Source organism: Aphelocoma coerulescens, chromosome 2 (genome assembly GCF_041296385.1).
Source record: "Aphelocoma coerulescens isolate FSJ_1873_10779 chromosome 2, UR_Acoe_1.0, whole genome shotgun sequence".
In the NCBI taxonomy this organism is placed as follows: domain Eukaryota; kingdom Metazoa; phylum Chordata; class Aves; order Passeriformes; family Corvidae; genus Aphelocoma; species Aphelocoma coerulescens.
In genome coordinates, this window is record NC_091015.1 from 6,325,867 (window position 1) to 6,344,370 (window position 18,504).

At 40.7% G+C, this 18,504-nt stretch overlaps 1 protein-coding gene across 4 annotated transcripts in view; it reads right to left on the bottom strand.

The window, feature by feature from the left end:
* Positions 1 to 18,504, bottom strand: part of PRKAG2 (protein kinase AMP-activated non-catalytic subunit gamma 2) — a 214,235-nt gene that overhangs the window by 187,591 nt on the left and 8,140 nt on the right. The window contains exon 1 of one of the 4 annotated variants that reach the window (XM_069006357.1): positions 3,365 to 3,719. The exons of 2 other annotated variants lie outside the window; for them this stretch is intronic. The gene's annotated coding sequence lies outside the window, so the exon portion shown is untranslated. Of the gene's footprint in view, positions 1 to 3,364; positions 3,720 to 18,504 lie in introns of those variants that run through there. One more of the 4 variants, XM_069006359.1, reaches the window with a different exon arrangement.

An 18,504-nucleotide genomic window follows, 5' to 3' on the forward strand; every position in this document is an offset into this window, starting at 1 on the left:
GGAAGGCTGCACTGCACTTTAGAGGACCTCAATACAATGATTATCAGAGCAGTTTAGGTACCTCTGCAAGTGAGACCATGGTTCCTGGAGGAGCAGAGCAAGGTAATTTCTTCAGAGGATGGGGAATATTACCTTAGACCTCTTTGGCTGAACACACTGTATGTGCTAATCAGAATTAACATGCTTGATTCAGGCACTATTTCTTTATTTGGATCCAAATGTTCACAAAAGCAGCGGGGATTTTTTTTTTTTTTTTTAAATCTTGCTGCAGATGGAAATTTCCATACTACAGTTCTGCAATGATTGTAAACAAGAGGTTTCAACACCATCAGATCTTAACCTTTTATAAGAAGAGTGGCTGAATAATCTGTAGGGAGGGAGATCAGGGCAATCCAACAAGGGCTTTGTGCAAAAAGGAGGAACTGAGACCAAAAGCTACAATTCTGCTGCTCCCCGTTTTTAAACTCTAAAGAAGACAAGGCAAAAGGCAGGGGGGATGGGAAAAAAAAAAAAAAAGGTTGCTAACTTTGCATAATTTAAAACTTTATTGTTAAAGGTCTGCCTCTGCTCCTTAATACAATACTATATACTAGTTTTCGTTTGAGAAAGTAAACCAGCCATAGGAGAAAAGCCTCTACAAATGCTACAGGATTTCTCCCTCTGCTCCATCTCCTAGCTCAAGACACTTCATAGACACTTTTCAGTACTGGTTGACTTAGATTTTGAACCATGACATCGAAAACATGACATATTCGGTCTTTTTCATTAACCTGAGGAGTGGACAGAGTTTGCCTCCTAAAATACAACCTTTCTCAACCACATTCCCAGGCTGGTGTGTGGGACAAGCAGCAGACAATGCTGAACTTCCACCATCCATGCTCCATATCCCTACAGTTTGCTGTATGTGCTGGAGATGCAGTGGCTCTGCATCTGTCATAGCTTTAACAGATCATGTTTTCACAGGCACACAGGAAAACACAGGGTTTCTGCATTTCCAACCCTTGTCCTCTGCACAGGAGTTGAATCTTAAGCTACTTCAGGATGTGCCTCAATCTTGAGACATCAGCAGAGGGACTGAACGTTTCAAGGGTGTATTTATATAAGCCAGGCCTAAGTTATCTACGGAACAAATTGTCCCTGCCACACCTCTCCATGGCAGTGGCCAGGCAGATTAGCTGCTTTTTTTTTCCCTCCAAGGAAGAATAAAGTAAAATAATAATAAAATAACAGTTTTTAGAAACCCAATATCTAAAAACCTAACAAGTTTCATGGTGATTTGGGGTTAAATCCCAAATTCTAGGTCTTCCTTAAGGCTTAAATTACAAATCAAGTACAAAACTGCCAAAACCTTGCGTCATATCAAGCAAACACAGACACGTATTTCAAGTGCAGAAAGAACATTTCAAACTCTTGAAACACAACAAATCTGGTTAACAAACCCACATTCTCTGAGCAGAGATGTTCTGGTTCATGACTTCTGAACTTTGTACAGAGAAGTGATCCAGCCTCATGCAAAGTTATCTCTGTTGGAGAGGACTTCCCCCCAAAGCCTCATTTGACCATTCCCACCTTTCAAAAGACTTACCAGACTCATCTACTGACTTGTTTATCAGGCTATTATCACAAAATACTCTTGCTATGCTGTTACAACAGTCTGAACAACACCAAATGTTTAGGCCTCCTTCTATCCCATTTTGGCCACCAAGGGACTATAATTTGCTCCCTGTAGTTTCATATCCACTAATTAAAGGGTGCATCTCATCCGCATTACACCACTAACCATGCAAACCCAATCAACCACCTGTCACGCTTGTGAATTGAAATCTATGAAATAGCATAGCACCAGTAAAACCAGATATTACACTGTCCTTTCAAAATTACCTGGATCTTCTCCCTCAGAGTTGTTTTTGGGCTTTGGTGGTGGTGGTGGGGTTTTTTTGTTAGATTTTTTGTTTTGTTTTTCTCAAACCTAATAGGAGGGAGCTGGAAAGCCTGGTTCTTTATGAGTACCAGTCCCTTGAATGCCTTGTCTGAGTTTGCAGCCTATGTGTAGTTTTAGATTAATATCTATTTAGATTAATATCTATTCGACCACTTTGACTTATTTTTGAGTTCTGCATCTCGTACTGGGCCTGGTTTTACTAAACTGGCAGCGATACCTGTAAGCTAAATTTTGTATTTTTTTAGCATGAACAGGGATACCTTTTGAGACTCTATTTTTATTTTTTCAAAACCAACAAAAACAGTGCCACACAGAAAAATGGCTACTTTCATACACTTCTGAGCAGTGACTATGGTTTGCTGCTGAATTATTGCATAGGTTGGAAAACACAGCTCTGAGAAAAGATCTGTAATTGTTTAGTGGTTGGGCTGCTGGCAGAATTCCCTGCCTGGGGCTGTTTTTATAAATAGGCCTGAGGACAAACAAACAATCTACTAATAACAAGTCGACTATTATGTTTTGAAGCAGCCATGCTTTGTGTTGTCCAGTACACAAGAAGCTCAGATGGCAAATACAGCAAAATCCATGGCAAGAAGTAAGGATAGACCATGCCCGTGTCAAAATTTCAGACTGCTAAAATAAACTTAATCTGGGGGAAATACCAAAATACACAAGGCTGTGCTGTGTCAGATCTCCATTTCCACTATTACTAGGATTGTTAGGAAATGAGGTAAAATGGCTCAGTAACAGACATCACCAACTCCAAAGAGCCTGGTGAATTCCTAAAGCCAGCTGGTCTTGCTTTTTCCACCATTTCTTTTCACCAAGTCCCACTCATAACTACACCAAAGAGCAGGACATTACTCAAGACATCCTGGTTGACTCTTAAAAAGTTCTCAGGTTTGTCAGGAACACAAAGGTATCTCACCACAGCCTTTACTGGAAGCTTCTCATTCCACAGGTAATCTGGTGGCTACTTAACCAAGAACAAAGGTCAGATATTCTGCCACCTCTGCTTCAGGCTGTTCATCTGATCTCATCACACTGCAAAACTTTTTTCTTACTTCTAATGTTTTCTGAAGGTAATTTAGGCATCCCAGCTAAAGACTCAAACCCATTTATTGGTTCTTCAGTACCTTTCCTTGAGAAAGACATGCAGTCTTGGATATCATTCTCTGCTATTTCATATACTTCTTTCTGTTTCAGGAAAAAATTACATCAGTAGAAGACATTTTTTACCTTTGGTCATGAAAGCTTATTTGTTACCAATCACTGGAAGCCAGGGGAGTTTATATGGAAACAACCCACCCTGATGCAGTAATTCTTCCAGACAGTGCAGCTATAGTAAAATAGCTTGGAGGAAGGTGAGGAAAATTAGGGCCTTACCTTTTAAATTTTTCTCCTGCTGCTTATGGATCTTACCTCTGTTACGTGGAGGATGATCTTCACCAGCCTCTATTGGCCCTGGCTTCCTTGAAGTGGACATCACAACTTTCCTGATTGCTGCCCATCTTCTCTGCTAAGCTTCCTCTTGGAGGGGCTTACTTTTTCTTTCCATAACTGTATCAGTTTTGCTTTGTTTTGTCTTTTGTATCCTCCTTAGAGGGAGCACTTTGTCCCCATCACCCTCCTCAAAGACTTAGCAGCTCTCTTATCTCTTTCTTTATGTCATTCAGCATTAGCAGCTTAGCCTTCGAAAACAAATCCTCTTTTTTTGCTGATAAGAAGAGCCACTTACGCTCTTCCTTCCCCTCTGTTTTCTTCTCTCTTTGGAGGGAAGATCTCACCAGTTCTAACACCACTTCATGTGGTGACGCAGGCAAGAACATGAAGTCCAGTGGACCATGTGTAATTGCTACCGAGGTGAGCACTTTCCCGATAATACCCAGAAACGATGGAGTCAGCACGGATTAAGGAAACAACAAAGCACTCAGCATTTATGGCAACACACTGACGCATTTCAGGGTGCACGCTGCAGCCACAGAGGAAGCAGCAGTAACATCACCAGCACAGATAAAAAGACTCTAGGTAGTGCTAAAAACAAAACCAAACCAAACCAATGCATTTTCCCAGAAGAAAATATTTTTTCCCAGAAGAAGAGTTCTATCTCTCTGCTAGAACATTGGTCCTCATAGAAACAGAGCAGAAAGAGGAGCTGGTAGGAATAACAGGCAGGAGCAGCAGCTGGTTTGTGTCCAGAATCACCAGCCACAGAGACACAGCTCCCTTGGCACAGCAAATGCCTTCCCTGATAGTGCCCTCGTAAATCAGCTTCACTGCCACGAGATGAATTTGTACTTGGTTGAATTTTGCATGGTCCAGAGTCTGCAACACAAAACTATCACAGCTTTCAGCAGCTTAACTTCTCCGACCTCCACAAGATGGTGGTGGGGTGGACAGACAGATTCCTTCTCCAGGGAATCTTGGCAGGTGAGCCAAAGGAAATGCCAGGCCAGGGGCTGGGCAGTACCTGCTCCCCGGATAAATGGACTACTACAGGGCTGTTCATCCAGTAATTTTACCACAAGCACTAAGTCCAGAGGAAAAGAAAAAAACCCAAACTTTTCTAAAGCTTAAGCATTACCAATCAATTACCTAAACATTTCACTATGTAAGTTTACATACATGCAGCTTTGTTCTTGAAATCTTGCTGTTTCTCAGTAGGTATTTAAGAGCACAAGAAAACCTTCAGAGCACCTGCTTACACAAGAGGGGATGAAAATGACATACTTTTGCAGCTTTAACAAAACTGGTTGTTTCTGCAAGTTTCTGCTGCCCTGCTGTACTGTACCACAGCTGTTCCAGCCCCACCGTCAGCTTTAGCCAATTGTAAGTCATCAGTTTTCAGCACACAACACAGCTGAAAGCCAATTCTGCTGGTAGCACTGTTGGAAATGAATCATTATTTGCCCAGATCTTGTATTAACCTTTTATTTCCCTTGAGTATCACCACTGAAAAAGGACAGCTCATACCCTTCAAAGAGACCAGAGAAAACAGATAGCAAAAATAAAATTAAAAAATAAATAAGAACATAGGTCAGGGAAACAGGGAATAAGGAAAGTTTATAAAGTGTAGCATAAAAAACAAAGGAAACAAAACTTCAAAAATTATTCCAAGCACCTCTCAAGCCAGCTGAAGAAGACCCTGAAAAAGAATCTCAGCAACTTCTACTTTACATGAGCTCAGTTTCTCTCAAGAAATATGCACCTGATCAATAACAAAAGTGTGGAAAGCAGGTTACCCTAAACAGAGGGAGACAAAATGTAAGCAGGTTTAGCTCCAAAGGTCACGTTGTTTTAGTCAAACCACCCAACATCTAGTCCATCCACTTGGCTCTAGTCACTCTCTCTACTCTAAATCTAGACAGCTTTAGATTTTTAGATCATCCTTTACTGCTGCAAGGAAGACAGATGTAGTCCTAACTAAACATGTAAACATGTAAACTATGTTAATAACTTGGTCAGATAATTATTTTGCCTTCCTGCACAAAACTGATCTGTTTTCACTCACAGTTCTGCAACAAGAGGTCTATAGGCTATACAGCCTATGGCTACACAAATAACTTAGAAAACATCTCCCGTCTTAGTGGGCTGTAATTCAACAAACTTTGACAGATGTTCCCTTATGATATAAATTTTTTAAAGCTAAGTTTTAGCTAAGATTAAGATTAAAAAGGAAAATTTAGAAAAATACATTATTTGTCAAATAAAAAAATGTAATACTGAATCACAAAGATCTGTCACTGTCACTATGACCACGAAATCTGGTAGGGTCTCCTGGTCTGTCTTGTGCCATCTCTGTGAGACTCTGCCCAGCTCTGGCCTAGCAATAAACCAGACAGCTGTGGCAGACATCTCAATTTCTTAATAGTTCTGCCAAGATTTAGTTTGCACCCAGAAAACCCTTGTGACCCCCTTTACATCCTCCTGCTGTTTTTCTTTGCCACTCAAGTGCCAGCTAACCTTGCTGCGAAAAGGGGAAGTCCCTTGTGCTCTCTCTTGCTGGCATCCCAGGCAGCTTGGAGGACAAGGAATTTCAAGTCCCCAGTGCAAAGAAAAGCAATAATCTTTCCATGAAACAATTTCCTGAAACCTGGGTAAACAGCAACAGTGTGTTTAAGCTAAGCCAGGCACCTTGGTGATGACACCAAGCTACCAGGCTCACTCCCTAACGAAAACATGAGGATCTCTCATGGGAAGGACTGGATAATATGAACAAGTGGAGGAACAGAAATAAGTTTAATTTAATCAATTTAATTTAACTATTTTAGTTTAATCCTTAATCCCTCAATTATGTATTCAAGGGCTGTAGTTTTGTCTAAAATTTGAGCACTCAACAGCTGGATAGAGACAAACTGAAGTGTACCTGTCTCAAAAGGTTAACTGGGGGCTATCATGGTAATGTTGCTATGGATAAAGCACAGAACAGGCATCATGAGGCCTCCAGAACAGATAAAAAGCATTAATCCCATACTGATATATATAAGCACTGTGAAAGCTCATCTGGAATAATGTGTACAGTTCTGGTCATCTGCTCAGGAAAGATTAATTCAGCTGGCAACAGGTGCTCCACAAGGCTGTTTTGATGATGAGAAGAACAGAGAGTCTCTCTCGTGGGACGTGACTAAAGGGGCTTGGCTTACTTGGTTCTGCAATTGACAGCTGATAGTGTAAGTGATCCTTCTCCACAGTTACATAAGGTGCATAAACATCAACAAGGGACAAGAGATAAAGGGCACTTTGTGGGTGCAATTAGAAAATGGAAAATTATTTTGCACAAATTGAGGTTGGAAATTAGGAAGGGAAAAAAGAGTGACATTCTGGAGGAAAGCTCTAATGAGAGCAACATCAGCACTTTTCAGACTGATGAAGTTTATTGCAGGGAAGATATGATAGCACTGCCTGAAGGGTTTTCCTACAGGAGCAGGAAATAAATGGCAGGTTAAAGGCTCCTTTTTGCTCTATGCATCCGCTAGAGCAAGAAGGGAAATAAATAATTATTATTTCTAGGATTTTTTTTCTAGGCTCAAGAAATTCTGATCCTCCTGTTGAGACCCAATAACTGACTGATCTCCAGAAGAAAAACAGCTCTGATGTCTAATGACTGAAAGATGAGGAAGGGCTGCGGACAAAGGAAAGGAGTTATTCTATGTATAATGTGAAGGTTGACATAAAAATATACGATCATTCAGAAAGGTTAATTCTGACCTGTTTTCCAAGTCTGGAAAGAGCCTGGTATACAACCTGTGGCCTTTTCCACATTCAGGCTGGTGGTGATACATATCAGATGGTGATAACCATCTTCTTTGACTACACCTGCATCAAAACATACCAGACTTGTCATAAGAAATCCTTGCTCCCTAACGCCATGGTTCCGGTCGTTCTCAAAAGCCTCAGATGAGATGTGCCCCAAGGACTACATGCAAAAAATACACATGGAAATATGGGTGTGTGCAGGCACAACCACAAACACATATACATGACAAACATGGGATACTGCTCATAAAAATGTGTCATCTGCTTATTTAAGAGTTTCAAATGCCCCAAGTTTTGATGAAGGGTTGTATAATGACTCCAGAAGGGAATCAAGAGAATCCTATCTGTGTAAATGAACCAATAAGAAGAAATTATCTTTGTAACCTACTGAACAGCCTGGGAAAACATACAAGCAAGCAAACACTGTTTCTGTGAATCTGAAAGAAATTTCTTTCTAACAGATTTGAAAGACAAGCCCAGAAAGAGGAAGGAAGAGCTTTAAAAATGAAATTAACAAGTAAACAAGGACAGAGAAAGAAAAGAAAAAAAACCCAACTTCCTGAAAATGGATGGGAAAGGCCACCTAGAAATACACAGCACTGGTATTTCCAGCATTTGACCAGCCACCATCACAATCCCAACTTTTACCTGTCTCAGCCATCAGGCAGACTACTTTTATCACAATAAAACACAATAAAAGACCTTCATTGGGGGACTTCTGAACCGCTTTGAACCTTGCAGGTTCAAACCACAGTTCCCACGGTGGAACTACACAGCACAGGCTCTTCCTCAGCTCTCCCAAGGGCTTAGGGAACAGGCAGCTCTCCAGAGGCTTCAGCTGCTGAAACTTTGGGAGCCTGGTGACCTGCCTTTTAAAATAGTGGGAGTAACTTCCGTTGCTGCCCCAGCAGTGCTTTTAGGAGCCCAGAGCATGCCAAAACACTGCTTGCCCTTGCATATAACTTGAGTAACAAAAGTGCAGCTGTATGCAGTTTCAGGCAGGGCAATGCTTTCCCACCCCTTATTTAACACTGGCTTATTTCCATCAGCCGTAACAACAGTGAATGGCAGGGAAGGGATGTTTTATGGGGAGCCATAAGCTCACGGTGCTCTTTGATTTTGCTTCGAGTGAGTCAAATTGACTTCGTCCACAACTGAAGGCAGTAAATGTCTTGACACAGGAGCCTGGCAACAGACCTCATCACAGGTAAACCCCTGAGGCCAATGGGAGCCATGCTATAGATGATCTTATATAGGGAAAGCTCCATGCACAGCCAGTGCAGAATCAGGAGTAGAGTGGGCCAAGACATCTGCAGTGCTGAATCACCTACAACAACAGTCTGGCTTTAACCATGATGAGTTTTAGCTTAGTTACAAGACTAGGGAACCATTGAGCTCTACTTTCCAGCATGCTATGGTCTTGGGCAAATTACTTCTTAAATTTTTGCTTTCCAAGCTTCACATCAGAAATAATGATATTTCCAGGACAACATTAACTCAAGCATTTCTCCTGAACATTTAAAAATTTGCAGAAGGAAAGACACAGAGGGGGGCAGTGCATTAGGGTTATTATGTTGGCTCTTCCCCAGGCTCTCTTTTGAGGAGAGTTTTAAAAGAAATGCTTGGATCAAATACCCCATCAATAAAAACCTGGATATCATCCAAGGGTCCACTTCTTTGGCAAGAGCAAATAAATCAGGTCTCCCAGTGTTTGAGGTGTAAGTGAAGCCTTGAGTGCACAGGAGGTTGATATTAGAAGGCACACTTGTCTGGTAAGAGCTACAGTCTACAGAGGATAAACTGAATAGCATGTGGATAACAAGATGAGACTGGGGAAAAACCAGGATCCTGCATGTATCCAAGAACTGACAGTTCAATGATTGGTGATACTTTACATTGCTGATCCAGATTTGTTTGGGCACTGATGTTACTGGGTTCATAGGAAGATCTCCAAACCAGGGCCAGTGCAGACAGGCAAAGTGCTACAGAGGAACTTGAGTTTACATGGAATTAACAAAAACATGTTCTTCTCCAGACACAGAGAAGCAAACTTCTTGTGTTAATTCAGGATCTCACAACAGTTTCCTTCAGAAAATGCATTTTTACTCCAAACTCTGTTCCACACTTGGCAGTTTTTGGCCAAGTCCTCCCTATCATGTATTCCAGATGAAATAACTTCCTTGAATTCCTGCATAAATGTTCCCAGCACTGCTAAACACCAGCAAAGCACCTCGTGATCTCTGTCCCAGATATCTATGATAGCTATCTATATGTCAGTCATGTATGACAAAACATAACTCCTAAAGCACTTCAGGGCTTTTCATATGCAAAAGTCTGTATCAGCTCCAGAGTTTACTCTACACACTCTGTTCCCAGCCAAGTAATGAACCACCCAAAGGCCAGTGGAGCGAGCGCTTGGTTTGGGCTACACACTCCCTTCAAGGTGAAGAATAAAGCCATCAGGGTGTCAGGGTCAAAGCTGCCATGCTTCACACCCCAAGGATATCCTCTTCCTCCTCAACCCTGACACATGGAAGGAGAAGCACAGCTGGATCCAAGATAAAGCAAGCTTGCGGTTAGGAGATTATACTGTTGCTCAGTCTGGTTAAACTTGGCTTTAACCACCAAATTGACTGTGTATTTTTGGACTGGTGAGGAAATGAGATGTTCATGACCTGATTCAGAAACGAAAGCTTTGGACAAAGTTTTAGATGAATCCCTTAATGAATTACCAGCAATAGCTGAGCTTATGTTTGACCGAATTTCTACAGTCAGCTTAATGAATACATGTACTTGGAAAACACTTAACACTGAGATAAACATTTGTGCTCACTCTTCTTTGAAGTTATACATAAAATACAGAAATATGTTCCACCAGTTGCAGTCGCTTTACATGTAATTTCCCAACAATAAAAAGAGCAAGAAAATGTTAAGGCTACTGCCAAAACATATAATTAAATTTCCTTCCCAAAGCTATAAGCCTCCTGTGAAGCCCAACCAATGTGCCAGAACAAGAACTCCAGCTCCAGCCATCAGAGGAAAGTCCTGTCCCTCCACTGGTGTCACAGATCTTTCTCTGAGCAGTTCTGTAAAGTGATGCACCATCAGACTCATGGACAGCAGTGCTGGAAGGATATCTGAGTAACAGAATATCCTAGAAAAGAAAATATGAACTTTTTAAGGACTATTTTTAATTAATTTGCAGATGGAAATAAACCCTTCTTGGAACTCCTGAAAGCTTCTCAGAAAAGTCAAGCTTTCCCTCAAACTGGCCTTGTGTACAAATCAGGACAGATAAAAGAAGGGTTTTTTCTATTAATGAAATAATGATAAATTCTGAGATGATGCTTAGAAAAGAAAACAACATTAACTAAATCACCATGATCATTCCAACAACAAAAACATCTAGCCAAGTGTATGTACTACACATAAAACCTCCTCATATACTATGCAAACATGCATAAACCAGTTTGAATTTACAAATTCTCAGCCTGAGCACAAAGGCATATTTTATTTAAATGACTGTTATAAATCCATTTAAAGTACAGGGCTTAGCTTTGTAACTGTCTCTTCATCTCTTATAGTTACCAAGCCTCTGTATAAACAAAATATGGTCGTCAGATTTTTGTTTGGCCATTTTTGTATTTTGTCTCTACAACGGAGATGTGAAAGAGAAAGACTGAATGTATTTATTCTGGTCTGGGCATCTGGCCAAAAGTAAAAGAGATATTGTAGGTTTCCTGGCTCACAGTGGGTTCAACCTCTTACCTGTCTCCTCGTTTAGACCACAGCTACAGAATTACAGCTGTAACACAATCAGAATAGCAGAGAGGGTGCATCATAGCATTAGCCATAAATATTACCACTGTTCCCTGGTTTCACTCCCCCATCTCCATCACAGCTCTCTTATATCAAACACTTTGCACAATCCTGTCACATGTGGTAAAACTTGTGGTAAGCAGAGCTGTAAAATTTGTCTGCAAGGAGAGAAAGCTCTCAGCAGAACAACTAGAAGAAAACTGGTTGTTTGTCAAATGGAATTACTGCAAAATCAAAACCAAAAATACTGATATTTTGGTATCCATGAGATATTTCTAGTACCATATATTGCTCACTTATACTTTATACACTCACAAGCTCTTTCTCCCCTCCCTCTAACCTGCACAGAGCCATAATGAAATCCCAAAATTTCCATTCCATGCAGAAATAGTGTCTCTAGTTCCAACCCCACTGTCCATAGCCACTCCAGTGATGACAGGGAAAATGTTCCTGCTAAGGCAAATAACACCAGAATGGCACTCAGCATAGCTAGTGGTGAGCAGCTCAGGAAGCTGAAAATCTTCCTCCATGCTCTGTGCTGAACAGGTTACCTAAGCCATTCAAAATAATTTTTAAATCCCCTAAAATGATAATTGTGGGTATCCCCCATGAAACAGAAGGAACCTTGTGGCACACATTAGCGTTTAAGTACTCCACCTGTGAGCAGACAAAGTCACCAAAATTCTGAAAAACAAGATATTCACCCTTAAAGTTTGCCCATGTCTCATGGATGTAAACAAATCTAAAAATCCCTTCCATAAAGATCCAATATATATTTCTGTGAGCCTGATTTTTGTTCTTTGTATTTTGTGATTGTGGTGAGTTTTGGAAACTCTAGAGAGAGCAGCTAGTGCCTTTGACTCAGGGAAAACTGCTAAGGGAATATTCACAGAATCACAGAACAGCTCAGGTTGGAGGGTACCACACAGCGGGACATCTGGTCCAACCTCCCTGCTCAAGCAGGGTCGTCCCAGAGCACATGGCACAGAATTATGTCCAGACGGTTCTGGAATATCTCCAGGGAGGGAGACTCCACACTCTCTTTGGACAATCTGTCCCAGTGTGTGGTCACCCACACAATAAAGAAGTTTAAATAAAGAATATTACTTGTGTGGAGGTTACAGTGGCCTTTGGAAATCACAGGATTACAAAAATAAGAGCACATAATAAAGAGAAATCTGATGTGAAATCTGATGTGAAAACTGGAAGTCTAGAAGAAGGTGGAGAAACAGATCTTTTGGCAACATGCTCAGAATCAGCCTTAGTCAGCAAAAATGTTCAGGATATTACCATGAAATGAAGTTCCCAGCCCAATACCAGGAAGTCAGATTTCCACACTACAATGATAAATATTTTCAATGGTAATTGCTGGGAGGCCAATCCTGCCTGCGAAATAAAAGTGCCACAATGGGCTGTTGTGATGAATTTCATAGGATGAACTCACTTTCACTCTGACCCACGATCGGTCTTCACAGCTGTCCTTGTGATAATTTTCACAGCATTGAATTTACGTATTTCTAACTAAAAAAGAATCAATCTAACTGCTTGGATAAAATCATGCTATCTTTCTGCATTGTCACTTTTCTGCAATGCTATCAGCAATCATATTTTTACTGTTAAATAGTTTTCCATCTCCCTCCTTCCATTTAAAACACACTCTGGCATAATCAGAGTGCTTTTCAATCAGTCCTGGTAAGAACAAGTATCTGTCTTGGAGAAAAAGCAATTGCATTGGCATGATCAAGTTACTAATGACAGATCCATTATATAATCAACAAATTGGTGTTTCTGCTGGCTATTCCCTTTCCTCTTGCCTCCATAATAGCTCTCAGTTCCCTCAGACATTTGCAATTCATTTAGTAAATGGACAAAGTAAGCATTTGGATTTTTACCAGTTGTGTTGCATTGTGCTGATTGCAGCTGTTGCATTTCACTGCAGAAATATCTACTTTTCAGCATAGGTAGGAGCATCCTTCAGGCATGTGCCTGAACATGCAAGTGCCCTGTGCATCACCTGTGTTTTCTGCCTTCTTGATGTAAAAAAAACTTTACATCTCCAGGGAATGAAGAATCTCAGCATGGGCTGGTAGCTTACCTGTGTACAAAAATTTCCTCCGTGCAGCGAAATATAAATCTATTCATTTTACTTTATTAATCTTACTAAATTTACTGATTTCATTTTCAGTTGCTTGTAATTCCATATAGCTCCCATTCTATAGGATAAATGTTCCATTTTCAGGCTCATCCTATCAAATCTCTTCATCACTGCCTTACCTGATTTGTTTCTGAGTTTAGGGAAAATACAGTATAGGTATTTCAGCACCACAGTTCTCAAGAGGAAATTGAGGTTTTCCATTTTGAATAATCCTCCCCACACATCCAAATATATAGTTTTACCTCATTTATTTTATACAGTTGATCTGCAAATCACTCCACCCTTCTTTGGTACACAATATGGAAGAGAGTTACTTATGTATTTAACTCCACTTCAGCATGATATACTTTGAAATGCAACTAGCATGTTACATTATTAAGTCATTGAAGTTTCTCATTTCCAATACTTAGGCAATATGAAATAACTAGAACTAAAAATTCACAGACATTTTCAAGCCAGCTCAGCAGTAAAATACAACTACCTGTTACAATTCAAGGTTGCTGAAGTCCACAACCCCAAATAGCCCAAAAAGTCTCTAAGGCAAATAAATAAAAAAAGAAACCTTCTAAAATTATCTGGCAGGGGCAGACTAAAGCAGAGGATTCTTGTTGTGGGAGTTCTCCTGTGCTACATTTACATTCCCAATAAGCAAGTCCAGACATATTTGTTTTTACACAGTCGTTTCCACACCAAGACACATTTCCATTCCCCCCTCCCTCCTTCTGCTTTTGTGTTCCATCGTCCACATCAACAATTAGTGGAAGTGCCTGGCTGTGCCTGTTCACATTGTTCCCAGACTTTTCTCTCCCTCAGTGAGCTCTGAAGACTATGCATTATTTGATATGACATGACTTGGAGGCCTTCTACAGCAATGGCTGTGTGCAGGGAAGCAGACAGAGGCAAGGAAGAAGTTAGTCCTGGTTACATCTGGAACAGTAGGACTCAAGTCAAGATGTGTTAATCCCTTATCACAAGAGCCCAGGTGATTGAACTTTAAATTACTTAAGTCTTGTAAACCAAAAACCACCAGAAATAAAAACAGCCGAAAGGTCAAGCTCATTGCTCTGTTTCTTTTGTGACATGAAAATACAGGATATTCATAACATGGGGTTTTCCCCTGAAATAATTAAATAACTATTGTATTTTCCATCACGGCTCATTTCTCTGCAACATGAGCAATTTGCCAGCTTGTCTATACACACGGAATGTATTCAGTTTAGAGCAAACAGCTGCACACAGGGCAGCTTCCCTCCATACACACAGGCTCTGAACTTCACAGAATCACAGAATAAGATGAGTTGGAAGGGACCCACAAGGAACATCAAGTCCAACTCCTGGCCCTGTACAGGACCATCCCCAAGAATTCCACCATGTGACCAAGAGTGTTGTCCAAATGCTTCTTGAACTCCATCAGGCTTGGTGCTGTGACCACTGTCCTGGGGTGCCCAACCACCCTCTGGGAGAAAAATCTTTTTCTAACATCCAACCTAAACCTCCCCTGACACAGCTTCAGGCCGTTCCCTCAGATCCTGTCACTGTCACCACAGAGAAGAGATCGGTGCCTGCCCCTCCTCTGCCCCTCACGAGGAAGTTGTAACTGCAGTGAGGTCTCCTCATAGTCTCCTCCAGCTGAACAGACCAAGTGCCCTCAGCTGCTCCTCACACGGCTTCTCATCAAGGCCCTCCATCATCTTCGTTGTCCTCCTTTGGATGGTCTCTAATAGTTTAAAGTCTTTCTTGTTGTGTGGCTCCCAAAACTGCTCCCAGCACTCGAGATGAGGATGCCCCAGGGCAGACCAGAGCGGGACAATCCCCTCCCTGCCTGGCTGGTGATGCTGTGCCTGATGCCCCCCATGACTGTTGGCCCTCCTGACTCCAGGGCACTGCTGATTCACATTCCCCTTGTTGAACTTCATATGGTCTTGTGTCCTTATCTGTTTTTTAAATTAACCTAGTCAGGCGCACAGAACATTCAAGACCATAAAACACAAACAAAGGAGCCTATTGCCCTCTGAAAATGAACTTTTAGAAATATATAGAGTTGAAGAGTTAGTATCTTCTCTCACTTTGTTGCTGAAGTCAAGAAATTAGATTTTATCATTCCTCCAAGAGAAGATGATTGATCCCCAGACGTAAGTTTCCAGATTTCAGCTTGTGTCACAACTCTCACCCATTAAAGTGCATGTACTGATTAATGCCATTGATCTTACAGCCTTTTCCTTTACATGTGTGCCTCTTCCTTCATTACTTCAACCCAAATACTTCTGTTTCACAAACTTGCTGACAAAACAGTACATACAGATTATGGCAATGAAATATAATTTTTTTCATTTTAAAACATTTATATTTGAAAGTAAATTTGAAATAATTGCCCACAAGAGTTCAAACACATTAAATGCTCATAAAAAGTTTTAAAGTTTACCTGGGTAAAAAAATATATCAATAAAAAATCCTCTCACAATTTTAAATGATTGCAGACTTTTCTCAAGTTACATTGAAAAGAAATTTCTTTCTGAAGTCTTTGTCACATGTAATACTCGGTCCCTTCAGTCAAATGTAAGACAAACAAACACGGACTTTATTGTGTGTCACAACAGATTGCAATGCACCAAGTATCAGTATTAGTTTCAGTCTTTATCATCAAGAGAGCAGCTGCTATTTATCTCTTCCCAAATTGCTTCCTAGTATTACTTTCAATCTCTGTTCCATTGAAAAAAACAATTTATGACTTGGGGGTTTTTTTTGTAGTTTTTTTGTTTGTTTGTTTTTTCCATTTTAGCTATCAGGCACAAGAGAATGTTACTGGAAGTGGAAAAATAGGAAAGCAGCTTCTGTTTGTAATGCAGGTATAAATAGCAAAGAGGGAAGAATAGCATCTTGAAAGTTTGAAAGATGTAAAGCTTAATTTTCAAATGTAATTAAGGATATCCTGATGCAAATGGACTGGCAGGATCTTCAAACGCTGTAAAGGAACCTAAGATGCCTAAATTCCTTTGAAAATCTCATCTCTTTGAGCTACTACCCTTCTTAGCACCTATTTTCTTTTCTCCAGGCTTAATCTTGTGAATGGCATTTCAAGTAAATTGAGTCATCTGCTGTTTGCAGATTTTTGGATCTGAGACTACAGACAGATGGGCATCAAAAGCGAATGAGTTACCAAGGCTTACCAAGTTACCACGCGTTTTCTCTGACAATGAAAATAAAACATACTGGCTAAGTGGGAAGGCATTGTAAGGCAACATGCTTTGTTCAGCATTGCAGGGGGACGGGAGGATGCACACAGTCTGTTGGGAAATCCAGCTGGGGAGCAGCAGCTTCCCTTGCCTTGCTAACTTCTGGTTGAGGTCCACCAGGACAGCTGAGGAATACTGGTGAAAAACAGTTTTGTCTGACTAAGTAATGGAGATGAGCCCACTCCTGTACATGGTTAAGTAAGACGTTTCCTCTTTTACTGACTTGTGTTTTACAGCTGGAAATCAGAAGAGGTCCTTTAACAGCAACTTTTGGGTGCCAGCTGATGACGTGTCCACAGGTCTGCAGCAGTGAAAAGAGCCAGAACTCTTAGTACAATACAGAAAAAAAAGGAATTCAAGTAATTGCACTTTCTGAATTACTGGATTTACTTTATAAAGAAAAATGCTGGCATGTACTCTCCTGCCTCTGTGCAGCTTAAAGCATGTAGAGTCATTCTAAACCACATTAAAATATAAGGAAAATGTATAATTAATCACCACCCAACTAGAAGAAGCCTCTTAAATTAGTATTTACCTTTAACACCAACTCACTAAATAAAGAGCAAAGAGAACAGCTGAATAACATCTACCTCCCATTCTTTTCAGGCTATAAATTTTATGTTTATGAATAATGTTGGCTCAACTTTTCAAACGGCAGAATCTCCCCATTTCCCCATAAAAATGTAGAGTTCATCTAGAATTAGTGGAAGGAGTATCTAAGAATGGTGTTGAGACCATGCTTGTATTCTCTCTCCTGCTGTAGCTGGCAGCAGCACTCGAGAATGCCCAGCTCCAGCAACTGGAAGGACAAGTCAGTGGAATGCAGGAAGGGAGACAGAATGCCTGCAAACTCTTTGGAGATTGCTGTAGATTGAACATGGCTGGTAAAGGGCTATTTCAGGTGTACCCAAACCCCATTTTCTTGATTATGTAGGTGACTACATGTGAAATGGCTGTAGATGCCTTTTTTTAAGAATTCTACAACTGATGTGCCACCAGTCATACAGAAAAAATAAAAAGACTAACATTTCACAGCTTTCAACAACCACATGAACCACATGGAGTGTATGATAATTAGGCACACTCATTGGTACCACTTTTGATGCTGGAAATTAAAACAGTCTCCTCTAATTTATCTAATATCCTCAATCCTTGGGCTTCCTGATCAGGCTGCCAAGAGGCCTAATAGTGTTATTTTAAGACATGGCAGGACTGTCTGTAGACATTAGACTGGAATGCTTTCACTTCACACATATTTTCAAAAAGCAAAAGGAAAAATACTTCCCATAACTGCTGACTCCGGTTAACGTTATACATGGATTTGACTTAGGTTGAGCTTATACATGGATCCTTCTGGAACAAATACCATAGGAAGAAGGTTTGGCTTATGATTAAGGTAAGGGAACTGGGTCTGAAGACTTCAGGAATCCAACTGTCACATTGCTATACAACATGGGAAAAGTTGCTTAAATTCCAGTCGTTTCCTTGAATATCAGCACTGAAGGGATGAAGTTGTTTCTTCGCACCTCCTCCAGCCAATACAATCTGTCAAGGCTTAAAATTCTTCAGAGAGTCTGTCTTCACCAACATATGTACAGACATCTAACAGCATTCAGTCATGGGTGGAAAGAAGATCCCACAAGACATTTTGGTGTTTCAGTGTGGCACACTAACACTTTAAAAGTTCATTCTTTGTGGACCTCAAGCCTCAGCCATTCATCAGTGCACAGCTTAGCCTCCTCTGCCCTCAGGCCATACAACAGAGAGAGACTCAGATTGCTGATGATTTAGTGCTCTTAGCCCTGAACTGTCTTTCCTCATGCTTCTTGGTTTAGATCACACTTCCAACATGGAAGCCATGATTACTAGTAACAGCAAATCCCCCTCTAATGAATTTATGCAAAAGGAATGACAACACATGATGAAAACCACATTCCAGAACATGCAATGATCTACTGAGAAGCTGGCAAACTCATACACAGCATAAGAATACTGACTAAGCACCTTTTTTTTACCTCATCCTTACTCTTCCTTTCTTTCTCAAGTCTTGTTGGGACTATTGTGCCTCCAGTTTCGATATCCATCTCAGAGAATCCTCT